Source organism: Phytophthora infestans, genomic scaffold (assembly GCF_000142945.1).
Source record: "Phytophthora infestans T30-4 supercont1.19 genomic scaffold, whole genome shotgun sequence".
NCBI classification, from domain to species: domain Eukaryota; phylum Oomycota; class Peronosporomycetes; order Peronosporales; family Peronosporaceae; genus Phytophthora; species Phytophthora infestans.
In genome coordinates, this window is record NW_003303740.1 from 2293100 (window position 1) to 2319576 (window position 26477).

Here is a 26477-nt window from a genome sequence, read left to right on the forward strand (position 1 = left end):
TCCAGTCGTGTATTGAATTTCTTACGCGCTGTGGCTCGTTTCTTGGAGTTTTGCGCTGCAGTTGTTTTCGGTCGCCCAGCCCGCCGCACCTCTTGCTCAAATTGATGGGCTTGGGTGGATTCTCATCTAGTACATCAGGTGTACCCACAACACCGGAAGCGCTGCGCGCTGAGGTGGTCACAAATGCGAAAGATGACTCCCCGCCCCCGTACCGAGAGCTCGTTGGTGCACTACAATATCTGGTCTCAGCCTCAAGGCCGGACATTGCGCACGCTGTGCGTAATCTCAGCAAGTACCTGTCCTGCTTCGACCACACACACTACGCTATGGGAAAGAGGGTGCTACGCTACCTGAGTGGTACTCAAGACCACGGCTTAGTGATGGACATTGTTATTGGGAACGACGTCAAGCTGACGTGTTACACCGATGCTGACTACGCTAATGACCCTGATGACCGAAAGAGTGTTAGCGGGTTCGTGACGTTCGTCAATGGTAACGTGGTTTCGTACGGATCAAGAAAGCAAGAGATTAACGCACAGAGCACAACGGAAGCAGAGTATATTGCCATGAATGAAGGCACTAGAGATCTACAGTGGCTACGTGGACTCTGTGAAGAACTATGCTGGGGAGTTCGCGACTCCGGAGATTATCGGCGATAACAAGTCGTGCATCTATCTGACTGCCAAGCCTGGCAAGCACAGCAAGAACAAGCACATTATGAACAAGTTCCACTTGGTGCGCCACCTCGTGGAGAACGAGCAGCTACGGATTCGCCATGTTGGCACCGACAACATGATCGCCGACGCGATGACGAAGCCATTGCCGAAGGACAAGCTCGAACATTGCCGTGATGGGATGAAGGTGCTGCGCATCGACCGTCAGCAAGGCTCAGCTCGTTCAGTGGGAGCCAAACATCATCGCCATGCGTGAATGCAAGCTACTACTACCCGTTCATGCATGCGAAGGACAAGAAGGAGGAAGAGCGCTACCAAGGACGAAGCGTCGTGCTGCAGCGCAGCTAGAAGATGCCAAGGACATCGTGGGTGAGCTCTACAAGGTGATCATGTTGAAGCTGCGCTTCGACTAGATCAAGTGGGGAGTGTGAAGTGTGGAGGAAGAGCCAGGACTGCGTCCAGCTCAAACCCTGAGGCTCAGGTGTCTCCAGGGACGCGATGCTCGCGTCCAGAAAGCCGGGACTTCAACGGACCATTGGCTGGGGGAGCCCGCCAGCCCCCATCCCTACTGCTAATCCTACCAATATATGTTACCGGGGTTTTTCCGTGTGCTGCTACACACTCGACAACTTGCGCCGTCAAGAGCAAGCAGCAGCACTCGGTTTTCTCCCCTGCTGGACTTTCAGTCCCTGCAACTTACTGTTGTTACGACTACTTCCTTCATCACAATGGTCACCACTCGGCGTAGCCGAGGAGCGACCATCACTCATGCTGCTCTAGCACGACGCTCCTCCGTCACTGTTACCTTCTCCTTGTACTGTTCGCCGACCTGTACCCGGGTTAAAGTCAGAAGGATGGCTATCATCCACCTGTGCATGCTCTCTCTCGCAGGGCTCCCGATTATGGCATGGTCTTTTCAATTATTTCTTATGAAATCATAAAATTATTTATTTCTTCGATCACCTGGATGTTATTAATAATTTATTTGCTTAAGGAATCATCCGACATAATTTATGAGCAAAACCTCTTTATCATTATGTACCTCTCACAACCAACCATGACTTTTCACTACTGTACTTAAACTCTCTGCTACCAGCACTTCTCTAAGCCAGCTATACGACACAGCTTGCTCACGTCCTCACTTTTTAATTTGAGCAACTCGAACAAAGCCCCTCGCTAAGCTACTATGGTCCTTGCCACGCTCCCCCGCCACGCCACCTTCACGCCAGCCCAGGTTACTGTGTGCGTGTCTTGGGAGGGAGCCAAAGTCTAACGAGGGCCGATAAGGCAGTGCTGCAGCCCTTCCGCTGCCTGGAAGAAGTAGAAGAACCTGCACGCACTGCAGCAAAGCGAAGGAAAGTGAAGACGAAGGCTCGCCGTTTAGCAGCAGTTCAGCCGCGGTACAACCTGCTTAGCTGCATTCCACCTACTTCTAACCTTATTGATAGGTTCTTTAGCGTCACCAGGACGACGTACGGGCAAGAGCGCCAAAGCTTGCAGCCTATTACATTAGAAATGGTGCTGTTCTTACGCCAAAATGGTGAGTATTGGTCAGCTCAGACTGTCGACGAGGCCACTCGGTAATTATTAACATGTTGTTGGTTTGCTTTACATTATGCTCTTATTTATTGTTTGTGCGCAGTACATGACATAATGTATGTGATGACACTAGCTGCCCAATGCCATTATTTATGGTTAAAAAGGGTTCCCATTAAATAACAATGCCATAATCGGGAGCCCTGCCCTCTCGTACTGGCACCGTAAATGTGTAGGCTGCCGCTGCAGTTCGCACGATTTCCAGTTGTTCAATAGACATGAGCTGAATTCTGTCGTACTTCTTGCTCTTCAGACATGGTACCATCTCGTCCGGAGTCCACGGACTCTCTGTCCACGAGAACTCTCCCCAGAATGCTTCGATTGCTTCCGGCAATGGGGGAGGCTCCGGAATAGCGGCTAAGTCGATGCTCACGCCCACCGATTCGTTCAGCTCCGGTTGATAGGTCTTACTGACCAAGGACCAGGAAGTGACCTCTGCAAGATAGATAAGTTCATTCTTAACTTGGTGCTGCCGAGCGAGCGCCTTCTTGCACTCGAAGGAGTTACCAAACATACATGCCACTATCTCGTCGCCATTAGGAGTTTACTTGTTCAGAAGTGGCAAACAGCTCTCGCAAGACCGCACATAACGGACAACTTGCTTTTCTCGCTCTCGGTCCGTCAAACACAAGGGCATGGTTCACACACCCTGTGGCCATAATTACACTTTCCACGCGGTTACGAATATACTTGCGCATAACATTTCGCTTTGACGTGCGTATTTCAGAAATTCCCGTTGAACAGTGCATTATTGCAGACGTCGCAGCTATCATGCCACAAGAGCCGAATCACCCACGAGAAACAGAGCGAGTCAAGTAAATCACCTACCGAATTCCTCGATGAGTTGGCCCCCTCAAATTTCACCGAAGAGTTGGCCCCCCCACCCGGGTTTCCTATACTAAATGATGGGCAACATTTGAAGAGACTTCCTCTATGAGTTGGGCCCCCCACCTGATTAACGTCCAATCACACACTTGCAGCCAACACTGGTAGGAAGAGCATGGTAAGAATCTTTATGGCAGTCTTCGATGTCGTGTTCTGATGACCTGCAATGCTACACAGGAGCGAGCGCCAGCGCCGTTGATACCTGGTGTAGATGTTGTCGGATGTGACGATGGCGATGGAGGGAGAAGCTGCGCTACGCACGATGTTTGCGGCCAGTACTTGAAGGTTGATGATGTCCTCGTATTCAGAGGGGGGGGGTTATCACGGCGGAGGGAGGGGAAATTGAGTATGTGCTGAAGGCGTACGTCATTCGTTCGAAATCGCAAGCATGTCATGTCGGGTATTTACCAGAATGGTAGCTTCTAGTTGTGCCTTTTGTCTCGTCCATCGCCTTATCTGGGCTGGTTCTACGTTGTGTCGGCGAGCTACTGCTTTTATTGCAACGTTGGCCGGCTCAGCTTCGAGGACAATCAGGAGCTTTTTCTTCACCGATATGCGTGCGCGAACCATCGAAACTTGCAATGGCTGGCGGCGAGCGCCCGCCAGAAGATCCGTGCAGTTTTAACCAATGATATGCATGTGTGTCTGAAGGGTCTTCATCGATGAGTTGGCCCCCTTTGCTGATGTACCACCGGGGGGGGGCTAACTCATCGAGGAATTCGGTAGTATAAATCGCATGAACCACTATATACAGGCGTTGGAAGGGTTGGCGCTTGTCAGTGAGTGATGGTCGCTCCTCGGTTGCTCCGAGTGGTGACCACGACGATGAAGGAAGTAGTCGTAACAACACTTAGTTGCAGGGACTGAAAGTCCAGCAGCTGAAAAAGCCGAGTGCTGCTGCTTGCTCTTGACGGCGCAAGTTATCGAGTGGGCAGCAGCACACGAAATACCCCGGTAATATTCGTAGGATTAGCTGTAGGATGGGGCTGGCGGCTCGCCAGCCAATGGTCCGTCGAAGTCCGGCTTCTGGACGCGAGCATCGCGTTATAGAGTGGGCAGCAGCACACGGAATACCCCGGTAATATATTCATAGGATTAGCAGTAGGATGGGGCTGGCGGCTCGCCAGCCAATGGTCCGTCGAAGTCCGGCTTATGGACGCGAGCGCCGAGTCCTGGAAGCACCTGAGCCTCAGGTTGGAGCTGGACGCAGTCCTGGCTCTTCCTCCACACTTGACACTCCCACTTGATCTTGGTGAAGCACAGCTTCAGCATGAGCACCTTGTAGATCTCACCACGATGAGCTTGGCGACTTCTAACTGCTCTGCAACACGACGCTTCGTCCTTGGCATCGCCCTTCCTCCTTCTTGTCCTTCGCATGCATGAACTGTAGTAGTAGCTTGCATTTACGCACGGCGATGATGTTTGGCTCCCACTGAACGAGCTGAGCCTTGCTGACGGTCGATGCGCAGCACCTTCATACCATCACGGCAATGTTCGAACTTGTCCTTCGCCAACGGCTTCGTCATCGCGTCGGCGATCATGTCGTCGGTGCCAGCATGGTGAAACCGTAGCTGCACGTCCACCACGAGGTGGCACACCAAGTGGAACTTGTTCATAATGTGTTTGTTCTTGCTGTGCTTGCCAGACTTGGCAGTCAGATAGATACACGACTTGTTATCGTCTCCGGAGGCGCAAACTCCCAGCATAGTTCTTCACAGAGTCCACGTAGCCACTGTAGATCTCAAGTACCTTCATTCATAGCAACATACTCTGCTTCCGTTGTGCTCTGTGCGTTGATCTCTTGTTTTCTTGATCCGCACGAAACCACGTTACCATCGACGAACGTCACGAGCCCTCTAACTCTCTTTCGGTCATCAGGGTCATTAGCGTTGTCAGCATCGGTGTAACACGTCAGCTTGACGTCGTTCCCAGTAACAATGTTCATCACTAAGCCGTAGTCTTAAGTACCACTCAGCTAGTGTAGCACCCTCTTTACCATAGCGTAGTTTGCGTGGTCGAAGCAGGTACTTGCTGAGATTACGCACAACGTGCGTAATGTCCGGCCTTGAGGCTGAGACCAGATAGTGCACCAACGATCTCACGGTACGGGGGCGGGGAGTCATCCTTAACATCTTTGACCACCTCAGCGCGCAGCGCTTCCGGTGTTGCAACCGCATTGCAACCCTCCACGTGAAATCGCTTCCGCACCTCCGTAATATGTTGCTGCTGGCAAATACCGCATGTCGACGCTCGCTGTCGATCGGAATCTCCACGCCTAGTAGATACTTGACTGGTCCGAGAGATGTGAGCTCATACTCCTCACTGAGTTGCTTAGCAACCTCAGCGCAAAGGTCACTAGGCGAGAAGCTGTAGGTCGTCGACGTACACAGTGAGCAACATGGCGACTTCTCCTCCCACTTTTCTGGCGTAGAGTCCGTAGTCAGAGTCGAGGCGCTCGAGTCCGATCTTCGTCAGGAACTTGTGTAATGTCTTGTTCCAAATGCGAGGCGCTTGCTTTAGCCCATATAGACGCTTCTGTAGTTTGTATACATAGCGCGTAGAGTCTTTCCCAAAGCCTGGAGGCTGCTCTATGTAGACCTCCTCGTCGAGATCACCGTACTGGAACGCGGTCTTGACGTCGAACTGCAAGATGGCCCATCCGCGTTGCATCGCATATACGATCACGCATCTGATCGTCTCAAACCTGATAACAGGTGTGTAGGTCTCACTGTAGTCGATACCCATGCGTTGTAGAAAGCCTCTGATAACTAGTCGAGCCTTATATCGCTTGATCCGGCCCGCAGAGTCTCTCTTGAGCGCGTAAACCCACTTGCACGAAATAACACGCTTGCCCTTGGCCTCCGTGCGTTGCACGAACACCCAAGTTTCGTGCTGCTGCTGTGAGTCCATCTCGACTTGCATCGCCGCTTTCCACTGCTTCCACTTCTTTGACCTTGCCGCATGCTAGTGACTAATGGGGATCCGCACATCCTTGACGTGCTGCTTCGTCACATTCGTCACTACGTAGTCCTTGAGTCGGGCGGATGGTTGTCGCTTCCGCTTCGGTCGCGAGGTAGCTGCACTGTCGTCCGGCGACGACTTCTGCTTCATGTGTGGCTCCCAGTTCTCGTCTTCGTGAGCGTCACGTCGACTGCTCTTGGTCTTTGAGGCTCCCACTCGATCTGCACACGATTTCGCCTTCTTGCCCTTGGTGTTCTTCCGCTTGGTACCTCCCACTGAAGCTGCTGGCTTCTTAGCGTCCTCGCTTGTCAGCTGCAGTTCACCACTTCGAGTCGCAGACTCGGCTTCAACTTCAGCACCTTGGTCCTGGCTCTCACCAGCAGTGGTCATCTTCGCCATCTCCGCTGCTCGCCTTTCTGCAAGCTTTGCAGGCAGCTTCAGGTACGTAGACATCGTCGTCCAGATCGGCACGATCGATATCTCCGCAGGTAAGTCGTAGTCTCCGTAAGCGTAGGTGTTGGCAAGAAGTTGATCAATATACACAGTGTTCACCGTGAACTTCTCATGTGCCTTCATGTTTCATCTCTGCACGTCGTCACTGATCCTGTGCGTAGGTTCAGCAGCTTGTAGCCTTTGGTCTTCTCGCGGTAGCCAAGTAGTATGCACATCTGCGTCCTTGGAGTGAGCTTCTCCTTTTTCTGACGAGAGTGAATCAGCTCCGTAGCCTCGTCTTTGTAGGCTAATAGAAATTCCAACTTGTATCTCGTATCTTCGTCGATAAACAATAGAAACTGGTTTGATTTCGATATTGTATCCACTCCAACACTGCATAAGTCGACACAAAGCTTATGCAAGGAATTTGCAGAGCGAGACGGCTTGCGCTTGTAGCTCCTGCGCTTCGTCTTTGACTCTAAGCATGGAATGCATTCATAGGAAGCAAAACGCTTCGACTGCATGTTGATGCCAAAGTTATATTTTCCTGCCATAGACTTGATAATCTCCATGTTCACGTGGCCCATGCGGTTGTGCAGCAACGTCATGGGGCTCTCAGCTTCACTGGCCTTGACGCTCATCACGTGTTTGCTCTGACGCGGCGTCCACGTGCGGTACATCCCGCGGATGTACCTGAAGCGCAGCTTTAATGTGTCCTTGACCAGCCACGTAGTCTTCTGATCGTGCGAGACGCGCACCTTAAAGTTGCCTTTGAACTGCATGTAGATCTGCGAGATCAGGTTGGAGGCAGCCGACTTGGCGTGGATCACGTCATCAAGGAGGCGCTCCTCGATCTTGCCCGTGTGCACGTTCAGCACCTGCATAAGCACTGTGCCCACAGTTGTTCGCTCGGTGGTGCCGCTGCCGAAAACCAACTCTTCAACTGAGTCTTTGTGCAGCTTCGTAAACAAGGTAAGGTCGCTTGAGACGTTGGTCTGCGCGCCGCTGTCCAACTCCCACTCCACCATGTCCTGGCCCTTGTCCTTGTCCTTGTAATTGAAGTTGTCACGTACCGCAAGTACATGCTCTTGTCCTTCAGCTTGAATCGGTGCAGCCAATTTGACTGTCTTCGCAGTAACCACATCAATCATCCTGCGCGGCAGGCTGCTCGAGCTGTTGCTGCAGCTGTTGTTGTTGCCACGTTGGCGGCACCCAGGGTCGTCACTCCAATGTCCTTTCTCTCCGCACGTGTTGCACTTCGTCTTCGCCTTGCGCCTGGCGATGTCGTCCCTCGCACGGGATCAGCCCTTGCTCTTCTGCCGCTTGTTCCGCCCACGCGGCGATGAGCTGCGGCTGCGACGATTGTTGCGGTTGTTGTTGCCTCGCGCTTGGCTGCTGCTCGAGTTTCGACGTCCTCCTCCGTCGCTGTGCCCGTTTTCACGTTCACCAACAAATGCAACATCTCGCTGAACGGCACGTCCACCTCCACCGCGTCCTTGTTGTAGCTCGGTCTCTTGGCGTGAGTGGTCAGCGACTCGAAGGCGCTCAATCGCTTACTCCCACGTGATGGACTCATCGCGTCCAATGCGTACTTTATGCTCGTTCACCACTGCCGGGTACACACCCACTGTGTTCGACAATATGATAGAGACAGCTTTCTGCTCAGACAGCCGCTTGTTCGCGCGGCAAAGTCTCTGCTGGTAGTCGTCGATGTCCCGAATGTAATCGTCAAGTCGTTCGTCACGTTGCAAGCGGTGATTCAGCATATCTTGCTTGAGAAACACGCTGTTTACTCCAGGATGGTTGTCAAAGTGATCTTCCAGTGTACGCCCCAGTAGGATAGGATCAGCACGTTGAATAACACTTGTCAATCGCATCTGTAGTTCTTGACTAAGTTCCATCGTAAGTTCACGTTGAGCAACACGCAGTCGTTGCTTGAAACAGCCGCGCTGGCCTTCGTTACGTTGGTCTGCCATCGTCTCGCGCTCCATTATGGGGTCCAAGAGGTGCGCGACGCCGAGGATGGAGCAAATCTCGACGCGCCACGTCTGATAGTTGCTGTTGGTAAGTCTTGCGTTCAACTGCACGTGTCCGCTCTGGTTCATGCACTGCGTGCATTTGTGGTCTCCGACCATGGCTTTGTCCGTAGCAGCGTCGGTCCCGGCCTCGGTCTGGACTGGCTGCGCTGCAGCCTCGGACGGTCTTGGGTTTCTTGGCGGCTCGCTCTGATGCGTGCTGGCGCCGGCGGTAAGCTTCTCTGTGCTTCAGTTTCCTCGGCGGGGACCGTACGGCGTCGGCACTCGCTGCGGTTGTGCTCGAGCCGCTGAGAATTCTTGAATGAGCTGCCTATGTGGGCGTCGCGTGGATGTTTCCACTGGAATGTTGTGACTTGCTGCTGATTGGTCAATATGTTCATAACGGTCCCAAATTGGACCAATAGGAGCTCGAGTTGTTGCTCAACTCCAAACGTGTTTTCGCACCAACACCACGGGATTACGCCTCTTACGCCACTGCCAACTATACCCATGGTAGCAGGACGTGGCGTCGAAGCCTCGGGTTCTCTCTCAAGCGACTGGTACCCTGCCTCAAGCCCAGCCGAGGCAGCTCGTGGACACCAACTCTGCAGATATATTCGCGTGGACAGCAGATGCTGTCAAGGTGCTCTTGATTGTGCGCTTCATGAACATGAAGAAGGTTTCATGGCTGTACAAGATCGTCTCAGCATTGTGGTGCTTAAGTGGAGGAAAATGAATTTCTTCTGCTTCCTAGTTAGAGTGCTGTGGTGTAGTAGAGCACACAAATACTGTCAGATGTGGATTCCTTACACAAGCCACAACAAATCGCCGAGTTAGGTCGGCACTTGTATGCCTGCGTAGAAGGTGGTCCCCTCGCGGTTCGGGTCAGCCGGGACAGACGAGTGGCTCACTTCCACTGAGTTCCGACTAACCAAGTCAGAGCACTTCCGAGGCCCCGCCGAGTTTGGTTCGGCTGAGCTCGTTCACAACCCTGTGCCCTCCACCAAAGGATGGACGACGGCGCGCGAGCGCTTTTACAGGTCACCGAGCGCAGAGGCAGCTCAGCTAGAAGTGTTACGGCACCCGGGCTATCCGACGTATCGGCCCGCTGAGTGTGCGGGCCTTTCTTTCGCGCGTAGCGAGACTTTGTCCTACCCGGACCGACCTAATCGCTTGGCGCTACCAGTCAATACCCTACAAGCTATTCCTCTCGGGTATCAACGGCAGGCATCATCCAGCCCTATGCAGGGACTTACCGGAAGAGTGTACACGTGTCTTGGACTAGGAAAATGCTGCTCTGTTTTTTTCTGGAAGTCTCTTTGGCCCCCCTTATTTAATCCTATGCTTCCTTTACAAATACCTAGTGAAATTTAGTCGTTTCGGATCTGTACCGACCCTTCCGCTGCGTTCAGGCGACCGTTGAGCTCAGCGGCTTTCCGGATAGCAGCATCCGGACAGATCACCGAGTCCTTACCGTGGTCATTTGTTCCCAAGCTTTGGGATGCCAGGCCGAGCCGATTCTAGGTCTAAAGTAGGCTGATGTATGGCCGAATCTGGAAATCCCTACACCACAACTGCCCCAGGTATGATACGAGCCGAGCTGGTGAGTGTCTTAGTCCTTCATTTAGTTCTGCCGCCGTTGGTCCATACTCGGCTAATGACGCCTCGCAGGTCCTCCACCACCTTCTCCTGTACGTACACCAGCTCTGTTGTTGCTCACCTGGATGCTCCTCACACTCATCGTCTGCTTCCCCAGCACATCCCACGGCGTCACTCTCCTCCATCGTTCCCCCGTCGAGATGAAGGGGCGTCCGCTGAGTCGATTCCTCGGCCCGTTGGTACTCAGTGGGTCAGCGGCCGGTACGATGCCATGTTAGTCGACCTGACAACTTCCCATGGGTCTGACGCGGAGTCGGCGGAGTCTTCTCGCACGTGCCCTTCTGGTCCGCCGAGCTCACCGGGGGACACCACTTCGGACGCTAGCAATCCGTCGAGCTCGGCTGTCCCAGTGGGTCTTGACTCCCTTGTGACACTGGTAACTCAGCAAGGGTACGAACGCCGGCAAGAATTGACCTTCTTGGCGAGGCTTATGGTCTACGGGTTTACTCGCCCCGTGGAGCCTTCTGATCCTGCACAACGGCGAGCGGTCCTGCACGCTTCTACAGCTGAGGAGCTGCTGAGCATTTTGAGCGGTCAATATGCTGCTCTTGATTACTCCCAGGTCATTGGTGACCTCAGAGCTGACCTTCAGGCCGCCAAAGTCGAGAATCGCGCGTTGACTCGGCGGTTGGGCACCCTCGCTCTTAACAACTTGCTTAGGTCATCATCAAAAGTAGCCGGACCTAATCGCCATTGTTCGTGAACCTTCATCATTTTCGACTCAGCTATCGTCAGCAAGGCTGAAGGTGTCTCGGCTGGAGGTCGCCGCCACACAGTCCGCTAACCACCTCGCCTCACTTCGAAAAGCCGTAGCCCTGATGGAAGCAAAACTAGCCCGGGCTGTCGAAGCTGAACATTGCAAGGTCAAGGCTGCGTTATGCCAAGCCCGGCTCCACCATCATCAAGGCTTGGATCGAGACGCTGAGATCGCGACTTTCCTCCAGACCATCACCGGGAAGGACGCAGCGTATACGACACTTCAGGGCATTGCTGCTAAGCATTTCAAGCAGCTGCAGGAATCGGTGCAGCATTACAGATCGACCGGCAATCAATCCTTGAGGCATGCTCAGTTGGTGATCGCTGGCCAGCGGGCAGTGATTTTATGCCAGAAGCGGATCGTCCGGCGAAACGGTACTCTTCTGATGCATGACACTCACACGGATGCCGCTGCTGACGCTGAGCTGGAAGTTCCTGGACTCGATCCTTCCAGTCGTCGTCTGAACGCCCGGCTGTGACGTATCTTGGAGTCCCTCCTCCCCGAATTCCTCGACATCCCTGCTGGTGAGTCCCGACAGCTAGCGTTGATGATCCATCCTCGTCGAGACGCCCCAGCGGTGCTTCCTGAATCTGCTGCTGGGCCGGCTATTGCTCCCGGTGTTCAACCACTGCGTTCAACGTCTTTAGGGCTTCCTGCTTCTTCTGTGACTCGTTCGGTGAGCTCGGCTGCGGTTCTTGCGAGTTCTGCGACGACCGTGAGGCAGCCCACGCATACTCTCGCTCAGCTTTGCTGTGCACCACTAGCTGACTTGACACCTACGAAACGGCTTCAGCGTTACACGAACACGAAGTCTCCGACTGCTGCTGGTCCTCGTCACCGTTTGCCGGCACCGCCTCCACCTCAGCCGTACGCTCGTTCGCCTTGAGAGAAGGAAGGACACCACGCCGTCGGTGCTCTTTTACGCTCAAGCCCTCCTCAGGAGACCGTGTCCGACGGAGAGAGATCTCGCTCTGCTAAGTCTAGACGCCGGACTTGACGGAAAAAGGTTCGTCGTCTTCAGTTGTGTTCTCCTACACAACGAGCCGTCTCCATGCGTTCGGAAGGTGAGGCTGAAGCTTCGATCGAGGCTGAGTACGAGTTCGACGTGCCTATGACTGCCGACGACACGGTTCCTGCGTCTGGTTCGTCGACTCTCGCAGGACCTCCGCCTTCTGGTAATCTGTCGACGTCGTCAGTCACGGGCACTCAACGATCGTCAGTGGCTTCTTCCAACGTCACGGCCTCACTGCCGATGAGGTTTGGTCTATCTTCTTACGAATCTCCACTGTCCGCGGTGACCTGAGCACCGAGTCCGACCTCAAGTGTATTAGCTGTTCGACCTGTCACCATTGCGAGGGTTCGTACGCATGTATCGAAGTCTCCCAGCTCAGCCGGGTTGCCCCAGTTGAGGGTTCCTCCAAGCTTCGCGTCAACGGGAGCTGTGCACACTCGGTTGTCGTCGGGTTCTCGGTCACCCCACGTCTCGGCTGAGGTCGCTCCGTCCCGAGGTATTAGTGTGTTTACCACACCGACTGACCTTGTGACTTCGGCTGCGAGTGTTTCCAGTCCTTCTCTCCCTGCGGGCTCGGCTACGCCGACGTCACCTTCTGGGCGCCTCGTCCGGAAGTCTGCTGCAACTGTCCGCACGGTGACCGCCCAGCTGCTCGAGGACCTTGACGCTTCTGACGACGAGGTCTTGGGGATTGGCGATGGTTCTGCACAGTCCGTCAGCTCGGCTAATTTTGCGGTTGGTTCGCTCTCGGATCCCATTTCTCTGTTGGTGAACTCGACGGGTAGCGCTTCGGGTTCTGACTTGGCGGAAGAGGATATCCATCTTTCTGCCACGAAGAAAAGCCTCCATGCGGAGATCTTCGGCTCTGACGATGAGATGAGCGATGAACTTACATCGCCGAGTTATCGCCATACTTCGCGACATTGATCAATTGGTTCTGATGACGGAGCTGTACCTTCCACCCCAACGTCGGTTTCGGGTAGCCACCAGCACCGCAAGCGGCATGCCTCGTCGAGTCCGACAGACCGCCAGTCGAAGAAGACCAATAACATCACAAGAAGCACCGACACCACAAGCATCGACAGTCAGTGTCAACACCCGACGTGGCTCCGGCTCAATCTTCGCTGGATTCTTCTTCGCCGAGTGCGGCCCTTGTGGAATCCGCTCCGTCTCGGCCGAGTTCGGCTGTGTCAAGTCTCACACGACTAGCTCCAGCTACTCTGCCACGCGCTCTCACGCTACTATTGGCGACGTTGCGGATCCGGGCTTCGCAAGCGATTTCTAAGGATTCTTACTTGACCCTTCACATGGCCCAACTCCGCGTAGTGTCGTTTATGCATTTCGGCTCCACACGCTTTTGGAACATGATATTGGACAATTGTCCGGCGGGGTTCAGTTAGAGCTCGTCGGTGGTAAGAGTCGAGTACCGCCTACACCGTGCTCCCTTGAGGGGATTCGAGCCTTCATGGCTGTCATCGATCCGAGTCATCCCTGTCAGCGACTTCGTCGGATACTTCCCGAGCTTCCCTTCTTCTTTTCCCCGTCGGTACCGGAGGAAGCTCGGCTGTGCCTGGCTTTACAGACTCGACCTCGTACCTTGATGCAGGTTCTTGTCGATATATGGGTGAAGCTTCGTGGCGACAGTCCTTTGGGCTCGGCGGGGCGGTCTGTCACTACGGATGAACAAGTGAATCGTATCTTTGCCACCCTCTACGAGTGTCGCCACTCGATCGGTGAGTCAAGCGTGCTGATGGACCTCCACCCTGACTTGAATCCGACAGCTACGACTTCTCAGCTGCAGAAGTGTACGAGCTTTGGCTGGTGTACAAACTCGAGCGCAAGTGCCGTAGTGACACGCTCCAGTCGCTGATTGTCGCTGTTTATGATCAACGCTGCACGGCGGTCACCAAGAAACTAGGCGGTCAGCCTGCTTCTCTTGTGGACGCTGATGTATACTTTGATCCGTCCGTTCCTCACTATTGTCTGGCCAACCTCTCGTGCGTCCCGGCCAGCAGTAATTGGATTCAGTGTGCGCACGACGTGGATCTGACCGAGCCCTGGCGAGCTGGGCTGCTGACGGACCCAGCTGTTCACCCGTACAATACGCGTTTCCGTGCTCGGAACGTGGACTTCTTGGTTTTCGCTCCGCGAGGTATTGCCCCCAGGTTGTTGATGACGCTATCGAAGAAGACTTCGATTTGGCTGAGGAAGCGCCTCCACAATTCGTCGAGGGTGCCCCACCTCGGTTGAATCGCCAAGATATTCACATCTTCGCTGGGTCCTCCGTGGGTGAGCTCGGCTCGAAGATCGAAAGCGCGTCCGATGACGACTCGGTGGACAATGGGTTGGATTCTCCCAACCTACGCGGTGCATCCCTGACTATGGCTCCGTTCGGTAACCCTCGTCCGGTTGGGACAGATACGCCTCGCACTAAGTCAGCTGAGTCAGGTTCTGGTGCACAGGCTCCTACTCCGTCTACCTCGACGTCAGTCGCCTTGGCGATCTCGGCGATGATACTCCTCACTACGACCGCAGATGTTGCATCTCCTCCACCGGTTTCTCAGGGAGCAATGGCTACACTGATTTCGCCGCAAACCCTTCAATCGTTGAGTCCGTCGAATTCCGCAGTTGTCTCCGTCGAACTCACCTCCTTTGAAGTCTAGATCGCCTTCTTTTAGCATTTCGACTAACCGTCGCCGTAGGTATCGTTCATGACTCCACTTCGTAATTTATTCAGTATATGCATTTTCGACACAGTAGCATTCCATCTCAACTCGTCCGCCGAGTTGGTGTAATCATCTGGTGCAATAACGATTAGTCCTCATCTGCAACTTGCACCATTTGCAGGCGGCTTTTACGTTTTTCCTGTTGTAGAAAGTCAAACAAGAGACCTCCACACGACAAGTTCGACAGTGGCTCCCATGTAGCCCCATCGTACCCGACCCACTTAGCCTTAAACTTCCGCTGGAACCGCGACGTACATGTGGATAGTGGCAACTCATCGTCGAGCATGGCTTCGACTTCGTACTGGTTCACACTTGCATCGGGCTTCCGGCTATCGTCTGGTTGCAATTCCTCGCCAAAGTCAAATCCCTGAGTCTCTTCGAGCTCGGCGATAAGCCTAGTCTTGGGTCTCTCGCCGCGTTCGGTGACTGCTTTCAGACGCGGAAATGGACCACTGGGTAGAGCCTATATCCGCTCTTGTCGGGCTGTTCTAATTCGTAAGTCAATTCTTCCACCTTCTTCTTCATCCTGAATGGTCCATGTCATCGATGCGCTAGTTTCTTGGTCAGACCCGACTTGATTCGCTCCATAAACAACCAGACTTGGTCTTCTTATTTGAACAAGGATTCGGTGGATCCATCGCCTGGTTCTACAACTCCGACCTTATCGTTTGCTGCGTTAAGAATGGATCGTTTCTCATTATTGCTTAGTGTTTCATTGTGTTCTCGAGCTCACCTAGTTCTTTCTCGCACTTGGAACTCTGCCGATAGACGTGGGGCAACTACACGTTGTTTGTTTGCTTCTCGGCGCCTCTCGACGGCATCCGGCGAGTTAGCCGAGCGTCCCTGTCGTATTGAGCTTGTCATAGCCTTGAGCGTAGACCTGGCATCCCAGCCATGCACTAGATAGAAAGCCGGTTCTCACGAGTCGAGTCTCTTGAATTGTTGATAGCGTGTACCATCCTCTCAGCGATGTCGTCCCAGTCGGCCTGAAGAGGGTCTTCTACGTAGGCTCGTATAGTCTGAACCATTGTCATCACTGACCTCTCTTGTTGATCGTTGACTTGTGGGCGGTAACTCAGCGTAGCCCTTGATCTCGACTGCATAATCTCAGAGAACGTTTGGATAACTTCGCTCATGAACCTTGGATCTCGGTCATGTCGTATTAGTGACGGACCCCGAGCCGCCTGAATACGCATTCTTCAAACACATTGACCACTTCGAGTGCCCCGGTGTCGTTCATTTTTTTTTAACAATAACGAACTCCGTGAAGTGATCCTGGAACAGCAGCAGCGCAGTATTGCCCCGCGTAGGAGAATTACAAAATCCATGGACACGACCTGGAATGGACGGTCTGACACCACATTTCCAGACGAGTAACCTCTCAGCTGTGGCTTGTTTTTATTGGTACTGCAGTCCTCGCAGGCTCTGACATGTTTCACCACGTCGGCGTAAAGACCAATCCAGTAGTAGTCGGCTTGACTCTGTGATAAGTTCTGACGATGCCTTGATGACCCCGTTCGATCGAATTGTGACAGCTATATAGTATCTCGTCGATCATAGTTGACGGAATCACCAATATCAATGCGAGGTTCAGCCCGCCGAGCTCGCCTTGCCGGCGCGTCTCATCTCGGCGGTATAACAGGCCGTCTTCGCTGAGTACCAAACGTTCTGCGACTTTGCCGGCATTCTGAGCTCGATGGTGCGTAAGGTCCTCGAATTCATCTCTCAGGTATGCCTTCACCTGAGTTCTTCGTATTGTGACTGCCGTGACGACCGGGGTTTCGGCTGGGTTGTATGTGGCATACATCACTTGGGCCACTCGGCTAATAGCTCTAAGATCTGCCTTTCGATCTGTCCCGAGAATTACCCGCCCGGCCTTTGCTTCGAGTGCTTCTGTAGCGAGATAATCAGCTGCTGCATAATAGTGTCGGCTATGTGTCGATACCGGATCTAGTTGAGTCGCTTGGTGTGATATTTGTGTCGTGCTAACTCCACTTGCAACGTCTCCTTCTTGCACGCTATCACCCCCATGAATTGCTAGATTGGAAGCTGGGAGTCACTCACGATAGTCAAGTCTGTTATCCCTCGGTCAATAGCCGCCAAGACTCCATTGTTCATGCCGATATACTCGGTGATGTTGACCGTGGTGGACGACAGGTACATACTCGCAGCAATCTCAATGTCCCAATTCGGAAGACGCCACAGGATCCACGAGCAGCTTCCATACCGCAATAATTGACTGTCTTCGCTGAGCCATCGAAGGAAAGTACATATCCCGCGAAGTCGGCTGGTATCCGGGCGTACAGCAGATCCGGGTCCATTCTGACTGTCGCGGAGTTCTTGGCGGGAGGCGCGAGGTGCCTTAAGGACTCGTCGAGTCCGATGAACGGTGGTATCGACGCTTGGAGCAACTTGTCGAAGTCTACATCGCGTTCGCGTACCCGCTTCACCCTCAGCATTACTGCGAAACTTACTGCGCGGCCGTATAACGACTTATACTTATACACCCACTCCAGTGTTGAGAAGCGCGCGTAGATGGGAAGCGTCTTCCCTGCGAAGAGAGTGTAGCACACTTTGAGTAGTTGCAACAGCGCAACCATTTCTTTCTCAGCTGGATGGTAGCTGAGTTCGTTCTCCTTGACCACACGCCAGCAGAAGCGATCTAGGTGTAGCTTGGCGTCGTGCGGCCGCATCATAATGCTGCTGAGTGCCCAGTCATTGGCGTATAACATTCTATGGACTTCTTTCGCCGAGTCGAAAGGAGAAGAATTGGAGCGTCCGCTACCCGCTTTTTTAGCTCGGAGAATGACGCTTTTGCTGACGTCAAGTCACTACCAGGACCAAAGTCCGTTTCCTTTAGTTGGTAGAGCAACGCTCCATAAACAACCAAGTTCTGAATGAATCAGCCGTAGTAGCTAAGTGCACCGAGGAAGGCTTGCATCCCTTTCTTTGATTTCGGGAAGGAGAGCTCAGCGATCACGGTTATCTTCTTCGTATCAGCGCGCATGCCACTTGGCGTAATCTCGTGCGACAGATAATCGACCTTGGGTTGGACGAAAATACTCTTCGTAAAGCTGACGCTAATCCGACACTCGGTGAACCGGGCTAGTAATCCGTCCAGTGTCTCCAAGCAGACGTCAAACGTCTCCCCTCCGAAACAAATATCATCGACAAACGACCTTCGTTTGAACACTGGGACCAGATTAGACTGGTCAGGTTCTCCATTAGCGAACATGTCACCATCAGAGCAGTTGACTAGTACTTAGACCGGATCGCAGTCAGTTTGTGATTGGTAGTCTATTTCGAACTTCGTCAGCTGGCCGGGCGTTGAGTCACCGAATCTTCCGAGCTCGAATCGCCGAGCTCCCGACTCGGCTTTAGCGTTAGACATCCGTTCAGCGAACGATTTCCATCCTCCCTTTGGTTGGACGTACCCCCATAAAGCGTTGTCGATAAGGCCTTGGTAAATCATAGGCGCATTCTTCAATCCGAAGGGATCCGTAACCACTCGAAGTGCCCCAGTGCACAGACGAACAACGAGATCTGCCGAGCTCGGCGATTTATTCAGATAACCCAGAATCCACTAGCAGCATCGAGCGAGCAAAACCACAAGTAACTCTCCAACTTGATAAACAGGCCATCTACCAGCGGCATGGCGTACTCCATCAGGGTCGTAATTGCGTTTACTATTTTATAATCAATGTATAATCTAACATACACTCCACTTTTCTTGAGTACCATCACAACCGGTGAAGCCCAGGGGCTGCTCGAGAATCATATTAAACCAGCTCGAAGCAGTCCCTTCAGCAACTAGTACAGCTTACCCAGGTAGCGGAGAGGTATCTAACCGAGATTTCTGCTTGATAGATGCGTGTCCTTGGATGTCAATGTCACACAACGCTCCGTACGCTGGAGGCGGAAGTGCGTTACCACTCGAAATCATTATTGCTTCGTGCTCTTGCAGCTTTGCCACCAACCTAGCCGACTGCGCTGGCGTATGACTATTTGACTTGACGCTCGGAGCACCATTGTCCATTTCGGTAGGCACCACTTCAGTGAGGTCGGGTAGGAAAGCGAGCACATGAGCGTAATCCGTCAAATCCAGCTCCGTCCCACTTGGCCGAAGATATCGGGCTCACTGACGTCGACGTCACCCCTTGTTCGTCCTTGGTCGCTGCGATAGCCAAGTAGTGTAGTCTCAGAGCTACCATCGGGTCTCCTGTTGAGCAGCATTCGTCATCGTTCCAGCTGAGCTCACGGGAACGGGTTCGGTCGTCGTCGTAAAAATTGCACTGTTGACACTGCCAAGCTGTATCTTCACCCGCAGTGTTTTTTAAGCTGAAGCAAACACTGGCGGGACGAAAACCGTCATCGTTGAGCTTGTTACCCCGGGATCAGTCTCAGTACCTCTTAAGAAACATACCTCTGATAAAGGCAATTTAATTGCTACACGAAGGACCGTAACCGCCCAGTCCCCTACGACGGCCGATCTGACTTCTATGTGTTCAGACGTATCTCCGAGGCAGGTGGCGTCAACGTCGTGTTTTCTTACCATATCCGAGCCGTTTTCATCTCCCCGAGTCTCCAACGCTGAATCCGCCATGGCTGTGTCGTCGGTTGGCTTGATTGCTTCCAGTAGTAATACCTCCCGACTAGCATAGTCTTTTGTCGCGCCAGAGTACTGATCCGCTGAGTTCGCTGCGACGGCGGAACAAACTTCCGCGTGGGCAAACTCGTCTTTGGGATAGTTGTCATCCTGGCGGCATGCTGTGGCCACATCCGAGTCGCTCTTAGCGTTTAGGTCTGCCGACGCCGAGTTCACCGTCGCCAATTGGATAATACGAGCGCTCGGCGTACTCATAGCTGAGTTTACCCCGCCTGCAAAACTTGACCCATCGACTCCAAACTTGGCTTGTGCATCTTTTGTCACCGTGGTTATTGATCCCCACCGTCGAGCTCATTTCTTCACCATTAGGCTCGATATCTCTCGAGTGTAATACCTCCGGATTGAAATTTGCTGTCTTCACGCTACCGCTGAGTTCGCTGCGACGGCGGGACAACCTTCCACCAGTCCAAACTCCTCTCTCGCGTAGTGGACGGTCTTGTGGCACGCTATGACCGCTTCCGAGTTGTCTCCTACGTCTGGATCTTCCAGCACCGAGTTTGCCGTCACCGAATGGATAATACAAGCACTTCTAGTGTTCAGGGCGCTCATAGCTGAGTACACCCCGCCCACAACACTTGATCTGGTGACACCAACTTGGCTCGATTTTCAATCACGGGTTGCTCGTCGTGTAGGACCCGCTCCGAGCGTTCTTCAGGGTCTCTTACCGCTATAGCTAAGTCTTCAGTCTCCGACGCTTCTTCATTCGTCATTGTGGCACTTGTTCCGTCGACAGCTGAGTTCGAGCTCGGATCAGAAATGGCACCAGCGTCGTCAAACTTGGACAGATGATAGAGGACATCATGGCCATCGTGTAGCGCCAGCTTACAGCCCACTCGGACGTTTCGTCGCCGAAACGCCGAATTGAGAGCCGGGTCACCCCTTGTCACCCCCGAAGCGGATATGACGTCGGCGTCATTGCGGTGCCTCTGGGCTTCATCGGCTCCTGCATCAGCTTCGATCTTCCTCTAGCGCTTGGCGCATGTTAATTCTTGCTCCTACCCCACTGGAGGGGGTCGCTTCTTTACCGCCGTCGGAATTGGGTATTTCCGCCTTTCCACAGCTGGCGGCTGGTGTGACATCCATTCCTCGTACAGTCGCTGTTCCTTTTGCAGCAATTCTTTATCCATCGCTGTCTCAAATGCCAATATCTACCAGTCACGGTACTTCGCCGAGTTCACGCGGACGTATTCTTTTTTGGCTAGTACTCGATGTGGATGCCATTTGACCTCATAAAAGTGAGGTGGACACCAGGCTGACTTGGGTCGTACGCTTGTAATCCGTACATGGGTTGTTCTTCCTCGGTGAATAAAAACGACCGTGGGAATCCAACCCTTCGTCCGTCGCACCCATAAGTCATGCGTCGACTCACTGGGCTGCCGCCTGGGCAATTTGAACTCAGCGGTGATTCGACTTTCGATTGTCAGCCTGTCGGGTGGCCCACATAGGACATTTGGTCCGAACTCGGTCTTTGTCGGCGCATTACTTGATCGGATGAGTGGGATCACTATCTCATCGACTAGCTTGACCGACGCGTTGTACAGATTTAGACGGATCCCAGCTGGGATCATGAAGTCAGTGTCGAGAATCAAATCGACTCCGGCATGATGAGGCATTATCCACACTTCAAACTCGTATGCCACTTCGTCACCCTTACGACTGCTCGTGACGTTGTCACCATTCTGTCTTTACTTATTCCTTGTATAACGATCCGCTTATCTCGGCTGGCCACTATTTTGAGACGCAGGTTTTTCGCGAAGTACTCACTATCGCCGAGACATTTGCTCCGGTGTCCAACAGGATCTTGGTCCTTCGGTCGTTCACTGCCCCCAATACTATAGCTCTCATTCTAACTCGGCGATCAAACGTCTGCGCTGACCACCATCCCAGCCGTTCTTCTGGAAGCAGCTTCATGATTCTGGTACGGTGCACAGCCTGGTCTGACCGCCGTGTTACACTTGCAATTGATCGGTAGTTATCGTCTAACTCACCGAGCTCACGTTCAATTCCGTCGATTTCACACATCCAATTCGCCCCTCGGGCCGTCCTGCTTCGCCTACGAAGGCGAACAAAACGTTCGCCTCAACTGCAGGTTCAGCTGACTGTGGCAGCCCGGCATATTCCAACCCAGTCAGTGTTGGCGGACCGCTGCGTTTAAATCACTCTGTGTGTAAAGGTATTGCAGATTTTCTGGCACCTCGAGACTCGTCGACGGAATTCTTCACGAACGTAGCCAACTTCTCGTATCGACGGAGCGGCTCGCACTGGCCGACTTCATGGACTTGCGTGTAGAATTTGCAGCGTCGCCGACAGAAGTGGGCTGAGTGCCCCGGTCTTCCGCAGGCTGCCCAAGGTCCACGCAGTGAGTTGTCGCGTGATCCGTCCCAGCGATTCGACTGTTTTCGTCGATCGAATGGCCGCGGAGAGCGACTCGCCGGGTTTACCCAATTTCGATTTGAGTCGCTCCTGTCTCCTGCCAAGTTCTCCCGACGATCCGTAGTCTTCCCCTTGTCGTTGGCAAAGCCGGTGTTCATGTAGTCGTTGTCCTCCGCTGAGTCGTAGCCATCGGACTGGTTCTGATCGCTTCATTCGGTTTTTTTACACTTATCAGGCGTATACTCTAACCAACTGAGTTATAGGCCCTTTGAAGTAAAAGGATTCGAACCTTTGATTTTCCGTACCAAAAACGGAGGCCTTACCACTTGGCTATACTTCAAAATAAAATATATGCTTAGAAAGACTCGAACTTTCATTTTATAGATTTCGGAGTTGTATGAACTCGGTGGGAGCCGATCGAGGAGGTCTTCCCTGCCCGAGTCTGCGTCAACGAAGGTGACTCGGCTGTCTGGGCTGTCATCGCTGCGAGTGCGATTCTCATCTCGACGTTCATCTCGGCGTTCAGCTCGGTGAGGCTCGACACTTCGGCTTGACTTCTTTCGCTTATCATCCCGTCCTCGCGCAGACACAAGTCGATCACGCTGCATATTGCGCTTCTCACCGAGGATCCGACGATTGATGATCTGCTCCACCTTACCAATGTCTTCCAGCTGCAAGGGGTACATCAAATTTACCACACCATCGTCTCCACAATACAACAAGACGTGTTCGACATGGCCAGCTGCGTCGGCGCCACCTTTCTCGTACTGGAGCTTGGCTGTCCAAGCATATCCGTTAAGTCGGATCAAGAAGTCACAGATTGGCTCATTGTCTTTGCGTCTCGCCGAGTAGTAGCGAGTACGGGCGGACAGGTCGAAATGTGAGCAATAGTAGTCCAGGAACCCCTCGCCGAGTAGTTTCCAGCGTCGCTGGGTCTTCCTCGGCAGCTGTCGATACCAACTCTTCGCGGCGCGTCCCAGGCATAGCAAAAATGGCTCGCACTAGGTGTTTCGAGGCATCCTAGTGCTCTTTATCTCGTAGATGAAACGTTTAAGCCACTGAAGCGACGCGGGTAGCGCTTGCCTTCGAACTCGACGATTTTGTCGAGTGACGCGGCCCGAACCTCAAGGTATTGCGTTGACTCTTCATCCGCCTTGTCGAAGCTCCGGTGTCGGATGTAGTCCTTCACCGTCTCGTCAAAATACTCCAAAAAGTCAAACGGGTCATCCTTCTTTTCATCATCTTCGTGGGCTTCAGCTCCGTCTCCAGCGTCGTACAGCTCACGGTAGCGACCTGCATTCTGCTGTCCAAGGCTCGGCGCCCGCTGAGTCGGGTTGAGCTTCGCCGGAGTCAGCATATGGGAGTCTTCGAAGTATGGAGTACCTTGCGTAACGCTGAATACTTCGTGTCTCTTCGTCTCAGAAGTCTTCGGCAAAGGAATTTTGCATGGGTCTTCGCTGAGTGCCGTGAACACGACTTCACGTCTGTAAATCGGCTTCGTTCCAACAGAGACTTTTTCCAATCCAAACGATGCTCTCAGCTTCTTCTTTCACGCCATAGCTCAGCTCCGGCGCGGGCCAGACTCCAGTCGGACAGGATGAGGCTGTTTGGTCGGCTGTTGCACTGATAGCCCATCGTCTTTAGCAGCAATACAGCTTCTTCCACTAACTGATTGATGTTGGCTACGCGCACGGCTGAGTTAGCTCGAGCCCCAACATCGCCTCTTTGCATGCGCCATCGCCACGGGCGTAAACATCACCATCCACTCCGATCTCGTTATTATCTCTTCGCCAAGTCGAGCCAACACTTTATTGGCGCTCGGCGTATCGGCGCCCCTCGTCGCCTTCGGAATAAGGGGCGGATGACCCCCTTGAGCAACGCCATGTTCTTCTTCATCTTCTTCCTCGTCCGCACCTTCGTCGAGCCCGGCGGATAACTTGCGCTCGACAGGACGTGGGACTCCCATACGTCCACCTGCTGCATCAGCTGATACACTTCGCTAAGTAGTTCGGCGGTAGTCTTCGTTTCACCGAGCTCAGTAGTATCGGACTTCTCTTCAATCGCTCCTTCACTTGCATCTCCGTTCTCGCTCTCCTGGTCTTGGCCATCCTCGTCGAAGTGGACGGTTTGTCCCACCTCCATCGCCATGGTGATGAGTCGTTGATCCGCTGAATCCAGCCCCGCGAGAGGCGATCCTCCAGCTGTCGCTAGGCTTCGAAGTTGCTGATCCCTTGACCATCTTCACTCTTCCAGTTCCCTCCTCTTCCTCTTAACTGGGTTAGCTGGTACCTACAAAACCAAGCACACACTCCTGTTCCCGGGTCGCGGCACCTGTTGTGGTGTAGTAGAGCACACAAATACTGTCAGATGTGGATTCCTTACACAAACCACAGCAAATCGCCGGGTTAAGTAGGCGCTTGTATGGCCTGCGCAGAGGGTGGTCCCCTCGCGGTTCGGGTCAGCCGGGACAGACGAGTGGCTCGCTTCTACCGAGTCCGACTACCCAAGTCAGAGCAATTCCGAGGCCCTGCCGAGTTTGGCTCGGCTGAGATCGCTCACAATCTCTGTGCCTCCACCAAAGGATGGACGACGGTGCGCGAGCGCTTTTACAGGTCACCGAGCGCAGAGGCTGCTCAGCTAGAAGTGTTACGGCACCCGGGCTATCCGACGTACCGGCCCTCTATATATGCGGGACTTTCTTTCGCGCGTAGCGAGACTTTTGCCCTACCCGGACCGACCTAATCGCTTGGCGCTACCAGTCAATACCCTACAAGCTATTCCTCTCGGGTATCAACGGCAGGCATCCTCCAGCCCTATGCAGGGACTTACCGGAAGCGTGTACACGTGTCTTGGACTAGGAACATTCTGCTCTGTTATCGTCTAGGAGTCTCTTTGCCCCCCCTTATTTAATCATATGCTTCCTTTACAAATACCTAGTGAAATGTAGCGTTTCGGATCTGTACCGACCATTCCGCTGGGTTCAGGCGACCGTTGAGCTTAGCGGCTACCCGGATAGCAGCATCCGGACAGATCACCGAGTCCTTACCGCGGTCATTTGCTCCCAACTTTGGGATACCAGGTCAAGCCGATTCTTGGTCTAAAGTAGGTTGATGTATGGCCGAATCTGAAAACCCCTACACCACAGAGCCGTCTTCCTCACGATCTGCGTATGGCACAATTAGATATGGTAGCAGCGCATATTCGGAATCACCAATGAAATTATCCCCTGAAACGACCATTGAGCAGGTATGCTGGCTGATCGTGCTGTGCTGCCATGCCTTGCTGTCGAGCCTGGAGCCGGGGTGAATCTCGACGTTCATTACCTCATTGGCTGCAGAAACAATAGCTTGAACATTTAGAGCGGGGTAGCCTTTGCGACAGTAGAATCCTTCGTATTCTTCTGACCGCTCAATGCCTAGCAGTGATCCATCCAGTGTTCATTGCTCCAACAACCCCGTCGTAAGCGTGGCGCTCCACGAAGCGCTGCTCTACGACACACCACGTCTGATGGTCGGAAATTGAAACACGTTACCGGCCACTCGATACAGAACACGTGCTACGGCATCAGCAATCTCAATGACATAGCTCTTATTCATCCCCATGTCGGCCGTCGTCTCACGATTTCCTCTGGACGAGGCAAAACACTAAAGAGCAGCAGCAACTTTCGTTTTAGAAGAATGTTTCTGGATTGAGCTTTTGCAAATAGAACCCCGTGTAGCCTTAAGAAGAAGTGCGTGATATCAAAGAATGAAGATCTCGAGCACCTCCGGTAGGCAGGAAACCAGTGCTCATACTCAGCGCCATGTCGGATAGCGTCGAAGTGCAAGATAGAAGCTGTGTGTCGCTGCCTAGGTTCGTCATCCTGACGAACGCATGCTGCTAGAGACACCGCATGACCTGCAAGAGCTATCACCAGCGCGACCGCGTCCTCCAAGTCGTCCATGATTGCCAAACCTTAATTTTACGTTCTCCAGGTCTCTCCACCTTTTGTAGATGGAGCCAAACCTGTTTTTTGTCTTCAGGTTGGCGACTTAAGCTGACCAATGAGGAGTTAGAGAAATTATTCTCCTTTACCTCGACCACTGATTTTGACACTTTTATAGCTTCGCCATACGATGCGTAATTCCGAGAACATTTGCGTTGTTCACAAAGTAATTTCCTACGTATTTGCGAGTTTTTCGACCTCATGCAACCTCCGAGCTACTTTGTGGACGTGAACGAAAAAAAACGTTGGCCTGCTGATGTTGTACCTAGCATCGTCTGGCAGCATGCAAGACACCGGACTTGCACTGAGTATATCTCAGCCTCATGTTGTAGGTACTATAAATGCGCTGCTTCAAATCTATGTAGACGCGCTGGTGACTACATTTACTTTCCGTCAACAAAGGTGGGTGGAATAAGATTAAGGATGACTTTGGACACGTTCGGGTATTTTCATACGTGTGTGGTGCTGTCGATGGATCATTGATCGAGATTGCGCGACCTGCCGAGTACGAGGGCTGGTGCTGCATGTTTTTTTACTCATATATTAATATGCAAGCTGCAGCGGGGCTGCCGTAGTTTTAGCGTCAGAGGAAGACGTTCGACTCAAAGAGTCACTGATACTAAGTTCCTTATCCAAAGGACACTTACAGCCCAAGACCAGGGCTCAAAGTTAACACCTTAACTTTTATGCTTCAAAACCAAAAGTGTTTTATTTACTATTATTGCGGCCAAGCCGA

General features: G+C 53.0%; 1 non-coding gene across 1 annotated transcript; it reads right to left on the bottom strand.

Moving 5' to 3' along the window:
• Nucleotides 1–22024: 22024 nt before the first annotated feature.
• Nucleotides 22025–22096, bottom strand: PITG_27374. Its single transcript has one exon. It is a non-coding gene; the product is annotated as a tRNA-Gln (tRNA).
• Between the last annotated feature and the right edge of the window lie 4381 nt (nucleotides 22097–26477).